This window comes from Schistocerca nitens, chromosome 12 (assembly GCF_023898315.1).
Source record: "Schistocerca nitens isolate TAMUIC-IGC-003100 chromosome 12, iqSchNite1.1, whole genome shotgun sequence".
In the NCBI taxonomy this organism is placed as follows: Eukaryota; Metazoa; Arthropoda; class Insecta; order Orthoptera; family Acrididae; genus Schistocerca; species Schistocerca nitens.
The window spans coordinates 40,951,805-40,975,049 of NC_064625.1; the positions used below are offsets into that span (position 1 = coordinate 40,951,805).

Here is a 23,245-nt window from a genome sequence, read left to right on the forward strand (position 1 = left end):
GCGCCATCAGAATTCCCTCTATCACTAGCAACCTGAGCTGAAGTCATGCCCAATGGCTCTCTAGACCATGCATCAGGGTTAACACTGTTGTGCCATTCCAAAACATTGGAAGAAGGGGACTCCTCTTCAGGTCGCTGCCCTACTCGCCATCTACGGTCATCCAGGGTAGAGCAAAATCGTGATTCATCACTGAATATGATGCAAAGCGATTCATCAGCAGTCCACGCTTTCTGGTCATGGCACCATTCCAAATGCACCCATTCATGTTATGGTGTTAATGGCAGCCTACATATTGGATGGTAGTTCCCTGTTTCAGCTGCTGCTAGCCTCTGACCGATGGTGCAGGATGACACAGAACATTGCAGGGAGGCCATTACTTGTTCTCAGGTAGCAGGCGCAGATGTGAAGCAGTTACCACGTTCTTAGTGCATAATAAGGTGATCTTCTGTTGCGGTGGTCAGACATGGTTGACTGATACAATGAACATGCCTCCCTCATGTTCCTGCACAGTCCAACATCTGACCACTGTCACGTACAAATGCCCCACACATATGAATATTGCACAATTTGACCAGCTGGCCAAACAGACATCCACAAACACACCTCTTTCAAATTCTGTCTGGTGCTCATAAGACTGTCTCACACGAGTACATGGACATCTGTGTTCTCTAACGTGATCACTCAAAGTCTGATGTTGTCCATCCCCTTGAATACCCTTCCAGGCCTAGTGACAATCCTAAACACAAACGACACTAATGCACTCTGGTGGACGTCATATCTGTCTACATCTATACTCTGTAAACCACTGTGAAGTCCACAGAAGAGGGTACATCCCAATATACTACTTACTAGGTTTTTTTCCCATTCCATTCGTTTATGGAGTGCAGGATGAATAATCGATTGATTGCCTCGATGTGAGCAGTCATTATTCTAATCTTATCCTCACGATCCCTATGTGATCGATACATAGTGGTTTGTAGTACATTCCTTGAGTCATCCTTTAAAGCCAGTTCTTGAAACTTTGTTAATAGACTTTCTCAGAATAGTACATCTATTTTCAAGAATCTTCCAGTTGAATTTCAATTCCTTCAATAACTTATGACACTCTCCACCGAATCAAACAAACCTGTGACCATTTGTGTTGCCCTTATCTGTACATATTCAAAATCCCTTGCTAGTCCTATTTGGTACAGGTTCCACACACTTGAGCAATATTCCAGAACCGGTTGCACGAGTGATTTGTAAGCAATCGCCTTTCTAGACTGATTGCATTTCCCCAGTTTTCTACGAATAAACTGAAGTCTACCATCTGCTTTACCCACAACTGAGCCTATGTCACAGAGAACTGCAACTCTAATCATTTACATATGCACCAATGGTGCGTACGTTTGCAGATTCAGACTGATATGCGACTATATCTTCTCGGTGCTCCACTTCTTTTGTCTGGCAGTGTATATGAATTTCCAAGTTTCTTAGATAATTTCTGAAAAATAAAGTAGCATGAGAACAGTCTAAACATGACAGGGAATTTTAAAAAACTACAAGCTGTGTTTAACACATGACACTTTTCAGCTGTCCATTCGAGGGGCTGCTCACATGGATGGGCTTGTGGTCTGCCCAGCTACAGAAAGTATTCCAGCCAGCAGAAGGCAACCAGTCACAGGCTGATCGTACCTGTTGCCAACAATAAATCCGACAAGGTTAGTGAGTCCACAGATACACCCAGCAAACCTCAGGAAGTTGAGTAAGGCAGGACAGAAGGGGATAGAAATGACTGAAGGAAACAGCATTTCTCTCATTTACACATTCTCATAGCTGCAGTCAGCAGACCTGTGTTCGCATTATGGTGCTAAGTGAAATACCAGTAATGGAAGCTGCACATTTCAATTTTATATGATGTTAACCATTATTCTTGTAAATTACACTAATGTGATGTATTGAGCAATACTAAAAGCATAAGCATTTTACATATTTCACTGTTATTATTATCATTAATTCCTAGGCAACTGTGGTACATTCATTGTGAGGGTGACGGAAATTTATACTGGGTGGGTGGGGGACTATGGATTCCCCACTGACGGGCGGATATGCGTGCAGGTGGCTTTGTGCCTGACATATGCAGCTTGAACGATATTGCAGTACCTGTGTCACTTTGAATTATGATGCAACGTCTGAAGGAACATTTCATTGTAATTTGAAATAATACAGGCACTGCAATATTGTATTTATCTGCAGACACCGGGAAAGCAAATTTCAAGTAAAATTTCTCCCCTGGGATTATACGTAACGGATGTATGAGTACAGAATGTAAATACATGGTTGATGACATATGGAAGTTTGGGTCTGGCCCTGTGTTGAGCTCACATAGCTTAATGCTAAGGCAACTGCTCACGATAGGCAGGAAATCTAAGTTCGAGTCCTGGTTCGGCACAAATTTTCACTGTCGTCATTCCATTATATAGCTGATAGTTGTGCAACTGCGAATATATTTCATGTACACAGCTTGTTTCCATTACAAGAAGGGCAGAAGTATAATAATGTGTGCCAGGAAGAGAGGAAGGCTCCTCTTTACCCAAATCCGATCTGAGACAGATGGCTAGTTGTAGTTTCCCACATACTTTTTTGTGCTCTTCATGTATTAATATTAATACTGACCTCATGCCTTTTGAAGATGGTGAAGCTATCTATAATGAAATAAAAAAGCTGTGCAAATATCCAGTCAGGTCTTGATAACATTTCAAAGTAATGCAAATGCTGGCTAGTTACTTTAAACGTGCAGAAATATAAAACTATTCACTCCACACAGCATATGAACACAGAATCCTATGATTAAGATGCCAGTGAACTGCAAGATAAAAAAAAAAAAAAATTGCTTCTCCTGGTAGAATTTTGATATATCAGTATCACAATTTCAGGCATTAAAACACAACACACCAAGAAAAAAACAATATCTATAGGATAGATCTATAATGCGCTGTAGCACTGAAACTGCATATTTGCGCAATAAGCAAGTATACATATGATACCCACCAAATGCAACATACAGCTTGGGAAATTGTGGAATTGAGATTGCGCTGTACAATGGGCTTTTGTTACACGATATTGGCACAGAACATGTGACCTCCTCAGTCAATCAGAACAAAAAATGAGAGCATATTACACATAATGTAATTAGCCAATCATATCATCACATTCCCTATACTCGAGCACACAAATGACAAAACGTACAGTGCCAAACAAAGCAATGCTGGAAATTGAAGGCACCAGTTTTCCCAAGAGGCATGTAACTGTAGTCACTAGTCATTGTTTGCAACATTCTTTGAAAGAATTGTTGCATCACTGTTCTGTCGGGCAGATAAGGTTTACCCACTTCAACAAAAAAGTGATGTAATATTTTTTTCTGGCAATGGGCTCAAAGGAACATATACCACCTAGGTGACCTGCGTAATGTCTGGTCTTTCTGCCATACCGCAGGAAGGCATCTCTCTATGTCTCGTCACATTCTCTCCACATTCTGTGTGTGAACGGAATGATCATTTGGATCTACAAAGTTCAGTCTATGGTTCACTCTAAGATGCAGAAAACTTTCAGTGTTGTATGAACTGAACCAGTCACTAATGATCATTGTTCTAGGAAGGATCTTTTCTTTGATTATTCTGAACAACACTTCCCTAATTCAAAATTCAACTGGCTAAAAGTGGGAATTTTTCGACCCCTGCTGAATTCCACTGAACACTCAATTTCCTATGATTTCACTGCAGTTTGTCACCATAAGCAGAATTTTTTGCTTTCACATTTGTTGGCTTCACCAACTCACAACCAAACTGTTGCATTTCAACCTAATCTGGACCTCTGGCAAGGTTACAGATCAGCCTGTCACCAGTACCATGGTTTTTACTTTCACATTCGTTGACTTCACCAACTCTCAACCCAACTGCTGCATTCCAATCTAACTTAAAAGCACTCCATTGTCAGACCACGAATGGCCTACCAAGACCATCCGACTGCCGTGTCATCCTCAGTGGCGGATGCGGATAGGAGGGGTGTGGGGTCAGCACACCGCTCTCCCGGTCGTTATGACGGTTTTCTTGACCAAAGCCTCTACTATTCGGTCGAGTAGCTCCTCAATTGGCATCACGAGGCTGAGTGGACCCCGAAAAATGGCAACAGCACATGGCGGCCTGGATGGTCACCCATCAGAGTGCCGACCACGCCCAACAGCGCTTAACATCGGTGATCTCACGGGAACCGGTGTAGCCACTGCGGCAAGGCCATTGCTGTCAATCTAACTTAGACCTGTGGCTGTAATACAGATCAGGGCATGTGCTGGCATAACCTAGATCTCTGGCTATGCTATACGTGTTACCACAATAACTCCTTTTGCTTTCCATGCATTGGCTTCGCAAACTCACAAACAAATTATTTTACTCCAGCCTAACTTAGACCTCTTGTTATGTTACAGATCAGTCAGTTACCACAACGAGGTTTTTTGCTTAAATGAGTGTGAATCCTAAAAATTATGTAGCATATGGTACAGAAGGGGTAATTCGCATACACTATAGGGAGCTTCAGAAAGAGGAAGTTGCATTTTATAAATATTTTAGAATATCAAAGCACCAATTTTTTCACTTGCTGCTCAAATTGCACCATAAATTACTAAATGGAACACAGTGTTACAAGCTGCCATGAACCCCATGGAAAATTGGTTTGTTTAAGGTTAAGTTTAGGTGCCAGTCCTGTCCAAATTTTTGTGCAATACGCATTTCTCTCTCTCAGTACCTTTCCCTTAAAGATTTATATATGTTTTCTTGACATTCTGTACTTAGCTTTTTATAGTTCCAAGTGCCTTGTTTGTACTGGGATTAGCAAGTGAAACCACACATACACGACCACTAGTGCTAGCAAAATTGTTTCACGCGCACTCTACATCGCTACTTAACAATATACAAGCCGTCCACAAATACATATTTAAACAAATAACTCTAATATGTTACGTGATGTACTTCACAAAAATGGAATTTTGCTACTGTTCCGGTGTCTGGAGGTTTCAATCAATTTCTGTACGAAATATTATAAATGCCAGACAAATACATACTAATCAGTCTGATTCTATCCACAGTAGTCTACTTTTTTCATTTCAAGTTACGGCTGTACTGCAATCCATTCATTGTAAAATATCAAATACGATACCGGTACGTATAAAAATTCACTTTATAAATGTAGTAGAGGGCAACTAATTTAGTATGCTTATGTCGAACATTTCAGACTGGTGCCTCACCGTTTCAATTACTCTTTCGTCATTCATTATCAAATCATAAATTTAAACAAAAAGTTGCGAAACGAAACAATTTACAAAAAATAACAAAAATAATGAACAACAAATATTTTCAACCGCGAAAAGCGCGACGAAACGAAGAACGGAGATATGCGCATTGCTGTATAACGGGAGGAAATAGGGGTTACGCGACCAACAACGGATGGTAAAACCAGTAGTCAAAACTTTCTTCCAGACAAATCTTGATGGTACTGCGGCGTTATGTGAAGGTCAGTGTGGATGCTGTCCTTTGAAATGCATTGCGGAATGTTTTGACGGGGCGTGACGTGACTGCCAGTGTGAATTGGCCTTAAGACGATGAATCCTTTAAAATTATAACGTTATCGTAAACATACATTATTTAGTCAAGTATCTAGACAACAGCTTATACGCCTAAAGTTTGCAATGGACCGCCCTCGCGCAGGTGTTGGCAACGCCTGTGCGTGTATGATTAAGAGCAAATGTGTCGTTACTTTTGCAAATAAAAACTGATCACTGATCTTCACCCAGACACCTTCTTAGCCCCATGCTTTAATTTTAAAAAAAGCCAAAAACAAAAATCATATGAAATATTCATTTACAATTCAGCTGTTCCGCCATCTTAGATTCCTCCGACAGTCCTTATAAAGTTTTACCTCTTAAACATTTATATACTACTGCCGCAGAGCGTAATAAAATAAATTATACAAATAAATAATGCACTGATGCTGAAGCGTACAAAGGAGTCTGTGACAGAGTATATATTTTTTTTTCCTCTGCGGTACATACGTTGGCAATGCGTCAAGTAGCCAATGGGAATATAGTTTTAGGTATCCAATCAGAATCGAGAAAAGAGACGATGTAGTTCGAGCGGCTAAATTGAAACTATTCCAAGTTCCTCATGTCTGTTAGGTTAGTGGTTTTCATAAATTTTGGTCGTCAAAAGTTAGACACTTTTCATTTTCTTAACTGAAATGTAGTTTGTGGAGACAGATAGCTTTGTAGCGTGCTTCGACGTCTACGTTAGGTTGAGAGGTGACACTCTCTTTGTGAGTTATCGGAGCTAACAAACGTGATTTGAAAAGAAGGAATTTCTTGAAACGGAGGTTTTGGTGACAGACTGATCTGTAGGGTAATGTGGTGTGTATGTTAGTTTAAAAGTTTATTTTTTGCAAATTAACGAAAGCAACGGATGATGAAGTACGGCAAAGGTGCTCGGCTTTATTTTCCGGATAGTTGAAGTAGTCATTTGGAAGACGGTCAGTGATCACAGGTAACGTACGTCTCAGTTTACCTTACATTGTCATTTAGGCTATACATCGTGCCACAAATTTATTTATAATGTACGTCTCACATTACTTGCCATTTTCATTTTAGCCACAGTGTATATAACTTGCCACAAATTTAGTTTTATTGTTACGTCGACTACCTTCTTAGCATGTGATTATAACGTTTATTATTACTATTATTATTTGAATACAAAGCGTATTTCCTGTTTATATTGATTCCAGGATGTGAAACAACTGGTTGCATTTGTTCCTACGAGACTCGTCTGCCCGCTGGTCTCTCATTAGTTATTTTGAAACTGCTGCTAACACTATGGACAACCTGCGGCCCATATCACCATGTGTTAAAGCCACAACTCGCGGCTTAGGCTGTCAACATCGCTCAGTTAAATGGGTAAGTTTAGCCACTGCCAATTATTTATTAGGGCTGTGTTGGGTTCTGATCGAGTTTTGAACGGCCTGCAATCTAGTTTTTGTTGGTTCTGTTACAGTTATCTGTGTTATCGTTTTTAATGCGCTGTGGATTTTAATAATATGTATAACTGTGATACAAGTACTGCAATATCTTCTAGGGCGTAGGTCATTCGTAACAACGGCAAATTATTGCTCAATGAAAGACTGCAATCATGATTCCGTCCAATTCTCGAGCTTCCGCTCGTCCCGCAATGTAGTGAGGTCTATCTCCAAGACTAATGTTGTCGCTGTAATTCATTCTCGCGATAGAGATTACACTTTATTACTATACATTTCGTTTGTTCGGCATTTAATTAATAGTGAAATCCCTTTATTGTTTCATCTGAACGTTGCCGTCTTGTGTTCAAACTGATTAAAATCTGGTAAAGTTTTTGTTATTCTAAATTATGAACAAGTATTGAAATGCTCATTTGCAACCTAGCATTACCGTCTCTCATAAATATAATGTTATACACTGGGTTCAGTCAAGTAATTTTTTCAGACGGACAATATTTTCGCCTTTTGTTTTCTTACAAATCAGCAAAAGCGTTTATAAATCCATTATACATACCGGTACTTTTGGAGAACTCTTATTGTAAATTTGTTCACAGTTTGTGCAGTGGACGGATTTAATGCTATTTCCTCCATTATTTCACTGAATTGTTAAATTTTAAGCAGAGCCATGGCTTATTGTGGCTACTTCGTAGTTCTTGCATATCCCTTACACTCACGCCGCGTGAGTCAAATGTCACGTGATCGTTCGAACAAGCTTGATACTACTGTATCGTACACTGCGGCGTATCGGGATATCTGGAGCCTGTTCCAACGCGAGTATCGTTTGTCCGGCCCTACGATTAATAGCTATAAAATTATCGGCTACGTAGGTGACGTGGTTGTTCTCCGAAATGGCCCTCTTTCCGAACGGATAGGAAACGTATGTGACTGCTACGTAGTACGGATACTTTGCGACTGCATATCGCCAGGGGAGTGACGGGCCAGACTGTAATATACGACCCGGGAAAACCCGGGAATTTTTCATTGTTTTAGTTTTCAGTTAAATTTTCGTAATTTTGACTGGTAAGGACCGATACTCTAACGAAGGGTATTACTGTATCCCACTAACTGCAGAATAATACTGCAGCAATAAAACATGAACGAGAGAAAAAATCGAAAATAAAACTTAAATTGCAAGGGAAATGCGCCATATATAACAAAACACAGTGCTGATACAAGCGTCTTCCAACTGCAAAATGTGTCAAAGGCTTTAGGAACACTACATTCGTTTTAGCCGTTAGCGGCGGACTCAAGTGAATGCGCAGTTGAGTCGCGTATGGGTAGTACCTTCTCCCGTTTCTGGCTACATGGCTGTTGGCTATGTAAGTAGTCGCAGCAAGCAATTGGATGCTACATGGGAAACTGCAACTGGCGCGCCCAAGCTGACAGAAGTGTATGCGCAGTAAGTGAGGATCAGTGGTGAGGGGGGGAGGGGGGGGGGGGTGCAAACCGTGGTATGTGACGCGGGCGGCAATTTCGTGGATGGAAGGGAGGGGGGGGGGGCACCGCAAGCTCATATTCTTGAGGGAAAAACCTTGTTTCACAAAGCGCCAAGCATCCTGCGCACGTTGGTCTATCGATTATTCATATGATTTTGAAACACATCCCTGTTGGTTTTTGAACATTTTTGGCTACATTCTAAAGTCATTTCTGAATTAAGCATAAGTTGATTTTTGAATGCGTGCATAGTGTACGTGATGTCTCGGTCTGGGGAATCCTAGTCGCATCTAGAAATAAACTTTCCTGCAGACAAAAGGGCACGGAGCTATGCGAGCTGAGCGGAGTAATGTCGAATGGATGAATGCCAGTCGCTGTCTGATTACGTGGTTGATTGGGTTTGCGGATGATCATCGTTGTTGTGATTACTAGCGAAATCCACAGATTCAGACTACAAGAGTGGAAATAAACGACTAACAGGAATAACAAGTAATAAAGATTACGTATTTTCTTCTCGGTGTATCCAAGAAAATGAAATTTTGACAAAATTTTTGGCCAGATCGCTACCCTAGTACGTGCCAGTTGTACAGTCCCCGGCTAGCAGATGGAAGCAGCGCGGAAAACGCGTTGTACGAACATGTAACAAAGCTTAACCGGAGAACAATCGCGGGGTAACTAAACCGGTGATTCTGGCAGGGTTAGTGAAGTTAATCGGCGAGTAAGTTTTGACAATGGCAGAAATAGTCACAGAATTAGTGATGACAAGATTGTTTGTTAGAACGAGGAAGAAGATGAAACAGGGACATCACACAAATTATGGAAAAATATGACTGTTCCAAATTTTAATAAAAGTTTTGTACTACTACTTATCGATCTCATGCATGAGAAACTGGAGCGTATAATGAAATGTGATACTATTTCCTAACATAAAATTTTTTGCTCGTAGTAGGGCTAATAGGCATTTGATATTGGTAATTCATAAATTATTCTGTCGTGTTATAAAAATGATCATTTGTGCTAAAACAGTCTCGTTTATTTGATGTGCTGCAATATTAGAACGCCTATTTTACCTAGCAAACAATGACAAAATAGACGCAATCAGATTGAGAAACCACACCAGTCTTGGGTACTATTTGTATTATAGTGGCCAACACGAAAATAGGGCTTGAAGGTCATCTCGCCGTCTTACAGCATTGCCATTTTTTTTTATACCGATAATTTCAAATGTTCGTAAAAATTCAATGAAAAATATTGGGCAGCTCTATTTTTAGTCAAGAATATACGGAGTACTCTCCAAAAGAAAATTCTCACTAGCTGCTAGGAAAAAAATGAAAACCTTTACAAGAAATTTTTTAGAAATGTAAGTTTTCACTTCAACCTGTGGTAGTAACCGAATCATTAATGTAATTGGACTGAAAAAAAAATGAACATCCTCAAAGTTTACAGATGCATATGCTACGTCTTTTATTTCGGAAACATAAAAGTATTCTGCGATAAAAAATAAAGTATTGTAAGAGGTGTGAAACTGTACCGACTGCGTAGCGAAAAATGTAGTCCCCGATGAATTTTCGTTCTGTAGGACTGCGAAGAAACTTCCCGCGAGAAAGTTCTTAAGAAAACTACAAAATTTTTTTTTGTAACATTTCAGACATCATTATTGTATCGTATCACGTACAGAGGCAAATTACTTCCGCGATATTCCGTGCGCCGGCCGTTGTGGCCGAGCGGTTCTAAGCGCTTCAGTCAGATGATAAGTCCCATAGTGCTCAGAGCCATTTGAACCATTTTTGATATTCCGTGCGCAGCAGCGCGCGAGTCATAGGCCGTCGTGAAGAGTTTTGTTCGGACTGTTCGCGTTAATATGACCGAGAATATTCCCTACTTCGCGAAAACATTTTACTGGCTGCTAATACATATCCTTCGTCATTTCATCCATCACTCAAAACGCCAATATATGCTACACAAAAGTAATTGTAGTTAATTTTGAAGCCAATATTTTCACTGAGGTCGAGCAAAATATTTGTTCGAAAGGTTTTGTAAAACCCAAGTTTTATCTAAATTTGCTGTAAGACTATTATTATCAGCACGCAATACGTGCTTGGTACACAAAATCCTTGTTCTTACTACTGCAATGTCCCTGTCCTATGTTACAGATTTCGTCAATCATTACAGTTTCTGAATTAAAAACAAAGTGGGCAGAGAAGACAGTGCATTGAAGTGACTGGCCAGAGTAGTCAATTTTATTTCTCTAGCCATCGGATACTTTCCTCTGTCATACTAAAGTAATACAATTCTACGTTCTAGCTTTTTGTAAAAGTCGTCAAATATCATAGATTTCTATGCTCTTCTCGGAGAATCAGAATAGGTGCTGGAACTGTTCTGATGTTACTGCACTGTTTATATATACAGTCGATACAGAAGCACCACAATGTTTTGTCATTTTATGAACTGCATTACCCTTACTACGAAACAGCCAGTAAATGCTTGCATGAAAAAAAAAAAGAGTTAAATTTCGAATATACAAGTAAACCAAATGCAGTAAGATTATATCCGAATGTAAAGACATTTGATACAGGTTTTTAGGAAAAACTTGTTAATTAATGCAGAATTGACAATGTTATTTTAATTGACAGTTATTGTCGAGTAAACTAATCGCCACCAATTGTGATACATTCATCAGGGGTCTACCGTAAGTGAAAAACATTCGCAGTATGTCCTCTATAACTGAAATGAATAGACAAACATTTAAATCAAGTCATCTTTTTACTTACCTAAACTGAAGGATCTTCTGGCTCCGTGTCTTCAGATTCACTGTCGCTTGTTTCAGCCAAGTGTATCATCACAGATTCCACTATCGTGTCTCTTAAAGCATGGTTCAAGAAATCAGTTTCTTGCAATGCTTCTGCGTGTTTTACGCATTGTCAAGAGCTTCGTGTATTAGCTTCTCGACATCAGAAAGTTTGAAAGTATTATGTGTTTTCGCTACTTCTCGCTTTACTTGGGTCCATATCAATTTAATGGGATTACACTGGCAGTGATACTGTGGTCGACATACAACTTGGTGCCCCATTTCGCTTGCCAGTTGATATAATTCGTAAGTCTTCTTGGCACCTACGACTTCTTCCTCAGACAGAAGTTCAGCCTACGTTTCATCAACTGAAAATGAAACATTCTTTCTCTGTAACCACTCCATAATATCTGTCTTGCGCCAATTTGAACGGGACAGCTTTTCTATCTGAATGGAGTGGTAGCTTCGAGCGCAGACAACACTCAAATAAACCATTTCTTAACAACTTTTCCATTCATTTCTGAATGGTAATCGGATTGCAAAGAACTTTTGCCACCACGAAAAACAAGTCTGGCCTCTGGTATGAAGCCTGTGGTCAATGAACCAGCGTGGGCGATGATTAATCGGCTACCTCTACCAATAGTCACTTTTAAACCGCCGTTTCCTTTGGAGCTGTGCCATATATACCTATTGGTGTGGTTCTGTGATACACAAGTTTCATGCAAGTACACTACAGGCATGGTGTCTTCAGCACGCAAGAAGTGCATTCTACGCAAAAACTTCGCTCTTGCTGCTGCAGTGTCTCTGCGTGCCATTAAGAATTTCCGTACGTCATTACACTTGAATCGGAAACCAAGGGAGCGGAGAAGACGAAGAACGGTGGTCTCAGGGCCCGAGTAATTAATTTTTTCACGGAGGTCAGCCCGTATTTTTTAGCCGTTGGATACTCTGTCGTAATATCCAAGTACAGTTCTACGCACATGCTCTTCGTTAAAATCGTAGAAGTCGGTCTTTTCTGTTCACGTTCGTATCCCTTTCTTGGAGAAGCGAAGCACTGATTGATGTCTGGAGATTCTGCCAATGACACAGATTTGCTAATACGGCCTCCAGTTGACTTGGTGACACCACACGCTTTAGCAGTAAGTTTATGAATTTGCGCAAAATTTAACTTATTCCTCGCCTCTTCATTGCCGGCCAGATCAGTAAAAAAGTTGAGTACATTCGATATGATAATTTTCGATTGTTTATGAATGTCTTTCCGCCCTTTACGCACGCTGACCGGAGGAGTACTACAAGTAGGCCGTTGCTCCTGCATTGTTGTTCACCACCGATCACACGTCAAAGCACCTTTCTAAAGACAGTAAGACACTGAGATCAGACGTGTACACTCGATATAGCACGGTAACACTGAGCTTTCATCTGCTCTGACCTGCCGCACTGCTAATGGTACCTACATGGCAACAATGCCGAGGGGCGGGCGAATCACAGCCCGCAGCCCCTCCTGGCGGCATGCAGCGGCCGTGACCTTGAGGGCTTCACTTTCGTGCCGGCCTTTTTTTTCTCTTCTTAATAACAGCTTTTTCAGTATTAGGCTATGACATTTCCATTTTTCATGTAGCAAAACGTTTGACGAACTTTCATGTGGTAATAGATTCTTTTGCAGAAACGAAAGCACGCCGTGTAAAGCTGTAGCAAGATTAGAGAGAAGAAAATGCTGGGAACTAAGGATTGAATTAATGTGTAAAGTGGGGGGGGGGGGGTTGCTGAATGCTGTGTGAAGAGGATGGCACTGCACTTTGGCACACTTAAGACCATCTTACATTTCCTTTAGCATATATGTTTTATATCTTCAGAAAGATGTGCACTACAAAGTGAACATATTTTTGAAATTTTTTTAAATTTTTAACATCCTGTCTCAAACGTTCGAAGGAGGAGGAGGGGGGGGGGGCACTATCTAGTATTGCCACGGTTCGGAAATATCGTAGATCAGAGGCTGACGCGCAGAGCAGTCTCAGTTATAGAGAGGAAATGGGTAGTCTCCACGTGACCCGTGTTTCCTTTTCGTTATTTTGTTTCCTGGTCGTTTAATGCTCTCACCTCAAATGAAAATAAAACGGATTTCTGTGGTCGGGAGCTGCTGTTATTGTTGTGGTCTTCAGTCTAGAGACTGGTTTGATGCAGCTCTCCATGCTACTCTATACTGTGCAGGCTTCTTCATCTCCCAGTAACTACTACAACCTATATCCTTCTGAATATGTTTAGTGTACTCATCTCTTGGTCCCCTCTAAGCTTTTTACCCTCCACGCTGCCTTCCAATACTAAATTGATGATCCCTTGATGCCTCAGAATATGTCCTACCAAGCGATCCCTTCGTCTAGTCAAGTTGTGCCACAAATTCCTCTTCTCCCCGATTCTATTCAATACCTCTTCATTAGTTATGTGAGCTACCCATCTAATCTTCAGCATTCTTTTGTAGCACCACATTTCGAAAGCTTCTATTCTCCTCTTGTCTAAACTATTTCGTCCATGTTTCACATCCATACATGGCTGCACTCCATACAAACACTTTTAGAAAAGACTTCCTGACACTTAAACATATACTCGATGTTAACAAATTTCTCTTCTTCAGAAACGCATTTCTTGCCATTGCTAGTCTACATTTTATATTCTCCCTACTTCGACCACCATCAGTTACTTTGCTCCCCAAACAGCAGAACTCATCTACTATTTTAAGGTTCTCTATTCCTAATCTAATTCCCTTAGCATCACCTGATGTAATTTGACCACATTCCATTAACCTCGGTTTGCTTTTGTTGATGTTCATCCTATATCCTCCTTACAAGACACTGTCCATTCCATTCAACTGCTCTTCCAGGTCCTTTGCTGTCTCTGACAGAATTACAATGTCATCAGCAAACCTCAAGTAAATAAGTTATAAGAACTGCAACCAGTCACTTTTTTGAATAATAATGCTTTATTCCATGAACCGGTTTTCGAACCTTTTCAGGTTCATTTTCAGATGGTTTCGGGAGGATCCGGGAAGTTACATCATTACTGGTAGTAGCATAATGCTGGGTGCTGGTTCTATGGCAGAAAGATGGGTGACACTTTAATGTATCGCCATGACTATAGCTTATCTGTCGATATGGGTGTAAATTTAGTTTTTACTTACTGCGACAGTATTTAAATTAATTAAGGTTCGAAAACCGGTTCATGGAATAAAGCATTATTATTCAAAAAAGTGACTGGTAGCAGTTCTTATAACTTATCTACATTCAATATACAGTCACGGTTCTAAAATATCCTTAATGGATAAGCATAATAAAAACCTCAAAGTTTTTATTTCTTCTCCATAGATTTTAATTCCTACTCCGAATTTTTCTTTTGTTTACTTTACTGCTTGCTCAATGTACAGATTGAATAACATCTGGGATAGGCTACAACCCTGTCTCACTCCCTTCCCAACCACTGCTTCCCTTTCATGCCCCTCGACTCTTATAACTGCCATCTGGTTTCTGTACAAATTGTAAATAGCCTTTCGCTCCCTGTATTTTACCCCTGCCACCTTTAGAATTTGAAACAGAGTATACCAGTCAACGTTGTCAAAAGCTTTCTCTAAGTCTACAAATGCTAGAAACGTAGGTTTGCCTTTCCTTAATCTATTTTCTAAGATAAGTCGTAGGGTCAGTATTGCCTCACGTGTTCCAACATTTCTACGGAATCCAAACTGATCTCCCGCGAGGTCGGCTTCTACCAGTTTTTCCATTCATGTGTAAAGAATTCGCGTTAGTATTTTGCAGCTGTGACTTTTTAAACTAGTAGTTCGGTAACTTTCACATCTGTCAATACCTGCTTTCTTTGGGATCGGAATTATTATATTCTTCTTGAAGTCTGAGGACATTTCGCCTGTCTCATACATCTTGCTCACCAGATGGTAGAGTTTTATCAGGACTGGCTCTGCCAAGGCTGTCAGTAGTTCTAATGGAAAGTTGTCTACTCCCGGGACCTTGTTTCGACTTAGGTCTTTCAGTGCGCTGTCAAACTCTTTACGCAGTATCATATCTCCCATTTCATCTTCATCTACATCCTCTTCCATTTCCATAATATTGTCCTCAAGAACATCGCCCTTGTATAGACCCACTATATACTCCTTCCACCTTTCTGCTTTCCCTTCTTTGCTTAGCACTGGGTTTCCATCTGAGCTCTTGATATTCATACAAGTGGTTTTCTCCAAAGGTCTCTTTAATTTTCCTGTAGGCAGTATCTATCTTACCCCTTGTGATATACGCCTTTACATCCTTACATTTGTTCTCTAGTCATCCCTGCTTAGCCATTTTGCAGTTCCTGTCGATCTCATTTTTGAGACGTTTGTATTCTTTTTTGCCTGCTTCATTTACTGCATTTTTATATTTTCTCCTTCCGTCAATTAAATTCAATGTTTCTTCTGTTACCCAAGGATTTCTACTAGCCCTCGTCTTTTTACCTACTTGATTCCCTGCTGCATTCACTATTTCTTCCCTCAAAGCTACCCATTCTGCTTGCTCTGTATGTCCTTCCCCCATTCCTGTCAATTGTTCCCTTATGCTCTCCCTGAAACTCTCTAAAATCTCTGGTTCTGTCATTTTATCCAGGTCCCATCTCTTTAAATTCCCACCTTTTTGCAATTTCTTCAGTTTTAATCTACAGTTCATAACCAATAGATTGTGGTCAGAGTCCACATCTGCCCCTGGAAGTGTCTTACAATTTAGAACCTGGTTCCTAAATCTCTGTCTTACCATTATATAATCTATCTGATACCTTCTAGTATCACCAGGGTTCTTCCATGTATACAGCCTTCTTTCATGATTCTTGAACCAAGTGTTAGCAATGATTAAGTTATGGTCTGTGCAAAATTTTACCAGGCGGCTTCCTCTTTCATTCCTTACCCCCATTCCATATTCACGTACTACGTTTCGTTCTCTTCCTTTTCCATCTATCGAATTCCAATCACCCATGACTATTAAATTTTAGTCTCCCTTCACTATCTGAATAATTTCTTTTATCTCATCATACATTTCATCAATCTCTTTGTCATCTGCGGAACTAGTTGGCATATAAACTTGTACTACTGTAGTAGGCGTGGGCTTCGTGTCTATCTTATCCACAATAATGCGTTCACTATTTTGTTTCTAGTAGCTTACCCGCTCTCCTATTTTTTTATTCATTATTAAACCTACTCCTGCATTACCCCTATTTGATTTTGTACGTAAAACCCTGTATTCACCTGACCAAAAGTCTTGTTCCTCCTGCCACCGAACTTCACTAATTCCCACTATATTTAACTTTAACCTATCCATTTCCATTTTTAAGTTTTCTAACCTACCTGCTCGATTAAGAGATCTGACATTCCACGCTCCGACCTGTAGAACGCCATTTTTAATTCTCCTGATAACAACGTCCTCCTGAGCAGTCCCCGCCCGGAGATCCGGATGGGGGACTATTTTACCTCCGGAATATTTTACCCAAGAGGACGCCATCATCATTTAACCATACAGTAAAGCTGCATGCCCTCGGGAAAAATTACGGCTGTAGTTTCCCCTTGCTTTCAGCCGTTCGCAGTACCAGCACAGCAAGGCCGTTTTGGTTAGTGTTACAAGGCCAGATCCGTCAATCATCCAGTCTGTTGCCCCCTGCAACTACTGAAAAGGCTGCTGCCCCTCTCAACAAATACCCCTCTGTTGTGGTTGCACCTACGGTACGGCTATCTGTATCGCTGAGGCACGCAGGCCTTCCCACCAAAGGCAAGGTCCATGGTTCTTGCATATGCAGCATAAATGTTGTTTCACATCAAAGATCTTTCCAAAAGGTGTTTTTTTCCCTGAATTCTAAAGTGACAGTAAATTCTATGCTCGTGTATAAAACCATAACCATTCAAAGGGCTGATAAGTTTACAGTGTCGAGGGAAAATGTACTGTCACTTAACACGGGAAAAGTGTGTTTTCAACCGGCAGAATTTGTATTTTTAACCGGGATATCCGGGAATTTTTTTCCTTGTCCGCGTGTACACCCTGAATATTGCACAGGTTGTTTGGGGAATGAAACAGCACTTTTGCAGGGAAAGCTAATAAAGAGGTGCGAAATCTCTTACCTCGGTACATAGTGAGAGTTTTTATAACCGACGGCGATGTAAGTAGTGGGATTTTCCAAGGTCTAGGAGGCAATGGGTGACTGAGGAAGTAATGCTTGGCAGGCAGTCAGTCAGCAGTAAAACCAGCTCTGTTGAGATTATTGGAAGAAATTGTCCAAGATATTTATGTATGTACTACAGACTGATCAGTCATCTTACCCATGTCTGTCGACATATAATTAAAGTTGGAAAGGTTTCGATTGCCTGATGTTTATATCTAAATGATATCTGCCTGTCCTAATTTCTGTACATTATTTCCACCCAAGAATTTTCATTATCACGATGCTAAACAACATGCTATCTAAGTTTTGAGAGTAAAAATTAGAGTACAGAGCAACGACTGGTTTTCACGACCACCCACATGTGAGAGTTGCCTGTTTTCTCTATCGATTATAGGTAGAAATTACTTCGTCAGTGTACAGAAATTTTAGAAATAATTTGTAACTACCAGATCACCAATAATAATTCACAGATTTCCTGCTGCTTTACAGGACATTTTTTTTAAAAAAAGTGTCACATTTTCGTACAGGAACTAGAATTGGTCAAAAGTAGAAAAAGGTTCCTATACTTATATGTCCAGAAACCAATGCTACCAGTGAAGTGGCGCAGTGGTTAGCTCATTGGACTCTATTAGGGAGGACGACGGTTCTAACCCGCGTCCGGCCATCCTGATTTAGGTTTCCTGTGACTTCGCTAAATCGCTTCAGGCAAATTCTCGATTGGTTCCTTTGAAAGCGCAAGGCCGAATTCCTTCCCTATCCTTCCCTAATCCGATGGGACCGAGGACCTCGCTGTTTTGTCACGACCACTAAGTTAGCCAACCAACCAACCAACCAACCAACCATTGTACGTATCTGAATAGTTATACATTGCACGACGGGGCAGCTCCAGTTTTCTACGTATCGTGCGACAGTACCTCATCGCAACGTTTCATTGGCAATAAATTGGTCGAGGAGGCCCGGTATCTGAATCCATTGGATTTCGGGCTACAGGATCTTGTGACCAATGCGTGTAAAGAAGTCCGAATGGCGCCAGGTGTATTTTCAAAGAATGTGTGATTCACTGCGAAAGGAGGCCTGGAAGATGTGTGATAGCCACATTCAGGACTACCTTGATGTTTATTTTAATGTAACAAAGAGATGGCAATGAGAGGGCAGATTGGTCCGTGTCTCAACTGGTACTGGCTTCCAGACACATCATTGTAGGAGCTTTTCTAGTTTTGACCGCTACTACATTTTGCAGGAATATAGGAATATGTAATTTTCCCCGGCTTGTATAATCTTTCCTAAAGGCTCTACTCACACTGCTGTACTTTACATGTTTTCCTCGCCACACTTGTGCCCAGCGGCGCCCGCAGGCTTTTGTCTCAGTAGGGGCAAAATATTTTCACCATATACGTATATATTCCCAAATTATATGTTTCTGAATTGTATTCTGTCAGTTGTTCTCTTACGATTAATAATTGTTTAAGCGCTTAAAAACAAATTTTAATGATTATTTTTCATTATGTTTATTGCTCATGCAGTGAACGCAGTTGGGTTTAAATTAACAGTTCGAAAAAAAAAATTAGTTCATTACACTCAACTACGTAAAGTTGGTCTAGTTCACTTACATTGCAGTGAAAGCTTATTTTATGCGCTTAACATTAGTGATCTGCAGCTGTGTAGTGTAGTAACTAAGAACGAGTGTTTCATGTGATACAGCTTTATTTTGAAGTAGGCCTACGCACTGTTATATGCTTACTGAATTACTATTGTTCACTGAAGAGCATTTGTCGTTTCATGGTAAGCCCTTATATGCAATTTAGAAATACTGATGAATGAATGTCTGCTTATCGTTTTCTCCTGTTTATTTCTGCAATACGCTTTTAGTACCATGCCGGAGTACTGACAGTGTAACTATAGTAAAACCTCTTTTTACATTCGCAGAATGTAAATTTTCCCGCCATTTTCGTTTGTTTGTTTGGTCCTGTCGTAAGCTTTTTCTTTCAGCACCAGTTGTTTTCCTGATTTTAAAAATTTGAGATGGATAACGTTTCTCACATTTTGCGCTTTTCAACCACTATCACAAGATTCAACATCGATTTTCATACTGAGTTATATGGAAATTACATTGAGTTCCCGTTCACGCAAAACAAGAAGTTATACAATTTGTTTCAGATTAACTACCCGTTGGAGCGCGGGGAGCAGAGGAAGACGAGGAGTTTGAGGTGGAATGTTTTCTTGTTTGCCTCAGGCTAGAACACGTTTCGTACGGATAACAGCTTTGGTATAAATTACACACGGAAGTTACAAGTATTAGCGAATGCGCGTTGTGGAGGCGTTAGTACTAACCTTCAGTCCTGAGGTACACATATGCGCTGCCAGGACTTTGCTGTGTAGTCATGACTAGAGACCTTTTTTCTGAACTGACTTGTGCCGCGATCATTTGTAGGACTAACGTTACGTTGTACACCCCTACTCTTCAGGTGTCACTTTGGAAAAATGGGGGCCAAACCGCACAATAACCCTGGGGCGGCGGTGGGGTGAATCGACTGCTGTAGCCTGTTGCGGGGTTGTGTACCACTGAGGGCCTCTCCGTCGTTTCTAGGTCCCCGGTTCACTACATACATGGGTAGAGGTTATGCTTGACAATCGGACTAAACTATTTATTGTGTCGTTTTACCGACCACCGACTCAGAAGATATAGTTGCTGAACAGTTCAAAGAAATTTTGAGTCTCAATTCAAATAGGTACCCCACTCATACAATTATAGTCGGTGCTGACTTCAATCTACCCTCGATATGCTGGAAAAATTATATGTTTGAAGCCGGCGGCAGGCATAAAACGTCATCCGAAATTGTACTGAATGCTTCATCAGAAAATTATTTTGAACAATTAGTTCATGAGCCCACTCGAAATGGTTGCGAAAGCATACTTGACGTCTTGGCAACAAATAATCCTGGACAAACAGGGAGTACCATGACGAATACAGTGATCAGCGACCAAAGTTGCTGCTAGGCTGAATACGGTAACACCTACAACCATAAAAAAAGAAACGCAAAGTACATCTATTTAAAAAAAAGATGATAAAAATGATTTTAACGCCTTTTTAACAGTCTCCACTCCTTCCAATAGGATCACATAAGCGTGGAAAAGATGTGGAATTATTTGAAAGAGATAGTATCGACGGCAATTGACAGTTATATACCACATAAATAATAAGTCAAAATTTTGAAAAACACAGCCCTTAGTCGCGAACACAATTAAATTTGTAACCTAGGTTTCGGTGTCACAAGGGACACCTTTTTCGGACAAAATTAAACTAAATGTTACAGCATAACGTACCAAAAAATACGAAAGCTACGGTCATACCTGACAGCGTCAGATAGAATTAAAATGAAAGTACATTGTCATTAATCGGCTGACTCCAGCGGCGGCGACGGCGATTTTATCGCCGTGGATTTCTGACAACGGCGACGGTCAACTGACCCGGCGGAAAATATCCACTTTGAGTGCAACCGGCCCTAAAGGCCTGCAGCCTTTAACAGCAAAGGCTAGGCCGCGCCGTTGAAATGCTCGTTGGTGTATAGAGGTGTCTGCCACACAGAACGCGACTCTGCAGCAGCAGCACCCTGCCCGGTGCACCGGCTGACGAGATTCGCAGCAGCTCCGAGCTGTTGTCTGCACGTACTGACTCATTTGACAGCAACGGCGCGAGACAGATCTTTCTTACCGCCCAGGCTAAGGCTCCTTCCTGTAAGTACGAGCTGGCACATCCGCCATTTTGTTTCCCAGAGCTCTGAATAAACGATCTGCGGTGCTAAAGGATTTGCGTCACTGCACTTAGCACGAAATTATGCGAAACTGTGGGTGGTTGTGCTGCCATAAACTGTTCTAACCACTCTAGAAGTGTATTTAGAATGGTTCGTTTCCCAGAAGATTCGGAGAGAAGAAAAAAGTGGACTGTTAACAGTCGTCACGAAAAATGGGTACCCGGACGGAGCGCACAATTATGTATTGATTTTAAGTAAATAATGTTTAATATGACCTGAAGCAATATGTAATAGTAAAATTGAATGTGATACTCGAACGTAAGTTATTGTTTAGCTTTTTTGAAAGTACTACCTGTTGTGTCTAGACCATACAGCCTAGACACAATGCTGTAGCCGATAGGGCACGCAAGGCTAACACAGACGGGCGTGAAGTCTGGAACATGAGACTTATAAATGAATAAGAAGAAAAGTACGTAGATGCTTGTTACTTAACTTTTAATTAGTCCTTGGAATACATCTCTCTTGCATACTCGTAAGCTATAGGCACTGATACAAATGGCGCCTTGCTAGGTGGTCGCCAGTTAACTTAGCAGAGGGCTATTCTACTGTCTATCTCTCGGCAAATGAGAGCAAGGCTTAGCACGTCCAATCGCTAGCTATGTTGTCCGTACAACTGGGGGCGAGGTCTCCTCAGTCTCTCGAGACCTGCCTTGTGGTGGCGCTAGGTTTGCGATCCCACAGTGGCGACACGCGGGTCCGACATGTACTACAGGACCGCGGCCGATTTAAGTTACCACCTAGTAAGTGTGGTGTCTAGCGGTGACACCACACTACCTCTTTACAGAGATTCTGCCTGTAGGGAGTTAGCCTAGAATTAGGCCTAAACTGCCGTCATCGGATCTGTATCACAATAGTAAACATAACACTTAGGAGCTATCTGCTATTTTTAAAGTTGAGAAAGCTCTTCAGTTCCACTATCGGCATTTCACAATGAACACATTATGTAAAACTTTAAGCTCCTGGGTTGATACGGCCTAGGTCACGTCAAAAGCTATACTCAGTTTAATTCTGCCGAAATCGGTCATTTAACTAAAAGTTTTAATCGATCTTGGCTTGTATTTCAATAATGTCATCGATATCAGATCGCCCCCCCCTCCCCCCCCCCCCCCGCCAGAAATCACAATGACGAACTTTGATACTGACAGTGCCTCTGCAGTAATGTTTGTTGCTGTGACTGTAGTATTAGTAGCCCTGTAGTATGTAGGACTCTACCTTGAGGTGGGCATTTGTTATTGTCCGAGATAGGTACTTCATATATCATTCAAGAAAAGCTTATATACAAAAAACATGTACAATATTACATCAACATAAGAGGAAAACATGAGCTCAGAAAATACTCAACTTTGTGGTATTGAGCTCATCCTATAACAGTGTGTGTACCAAGACTTGGCTATTTATATATTTCAATTTGAAACATAGTACTGAAAGTTTAGCAGAATCAGCAGGTAAAAATCTTTATTTATCAGTATACAGTTGATTTATATTTCTTGTAAATGCTGACTTATAAAAATTACATAAATAGACATGTTTCTTGCACCACTATTCTTCATTTCGACAACAAAGAAAAGCAGGAATAAGCAAATAAAATGCGAGATTTTTGTGTCTAATCCACATATCAATGTAAACATGAGCGGAAGGACAGCTCAAAATTGCACGACCTAAGGTTCTACGCAGGACACTTAAAATATTTCAGAAAACTTGAACAAAACAACACAGTTCCGATAAGCTACGTGCTGTGTTTAGCATGAAACAGAATGGCGGGTGCGCCAGCCTGTGTTTTTAGGAGCTGTAGCCCAGGCTGCTACGTAATGAGCTTTCACCCGCTTCCACAGTGTGACTGCCTTTGTGGCGTCCCTTGCCCCGGCCATCCGCCGTGTATTGAATTGCACAGGCAGGCCGCGTTCCAGGCCAGGCCTGCAAGAGGCTGCTAATCAGTTTTTATCTTTCCTGTCCT

At 40.9% G+C, this 23,245-nt stretch overlaps 1 protein-coding gene across 3 annotated transcripts in view; it reads right to left on the reverse strand.

The window, feature by feature from the left end:
• LOC126215259 (uncharacterized) overlaps nt 1–23,245 on the reverse strand; it is a 164,516-nt gene that overhangs the window by 48,767 nt on the left and 92,504 nt on the right. The window lies entirely within an intron of this gene.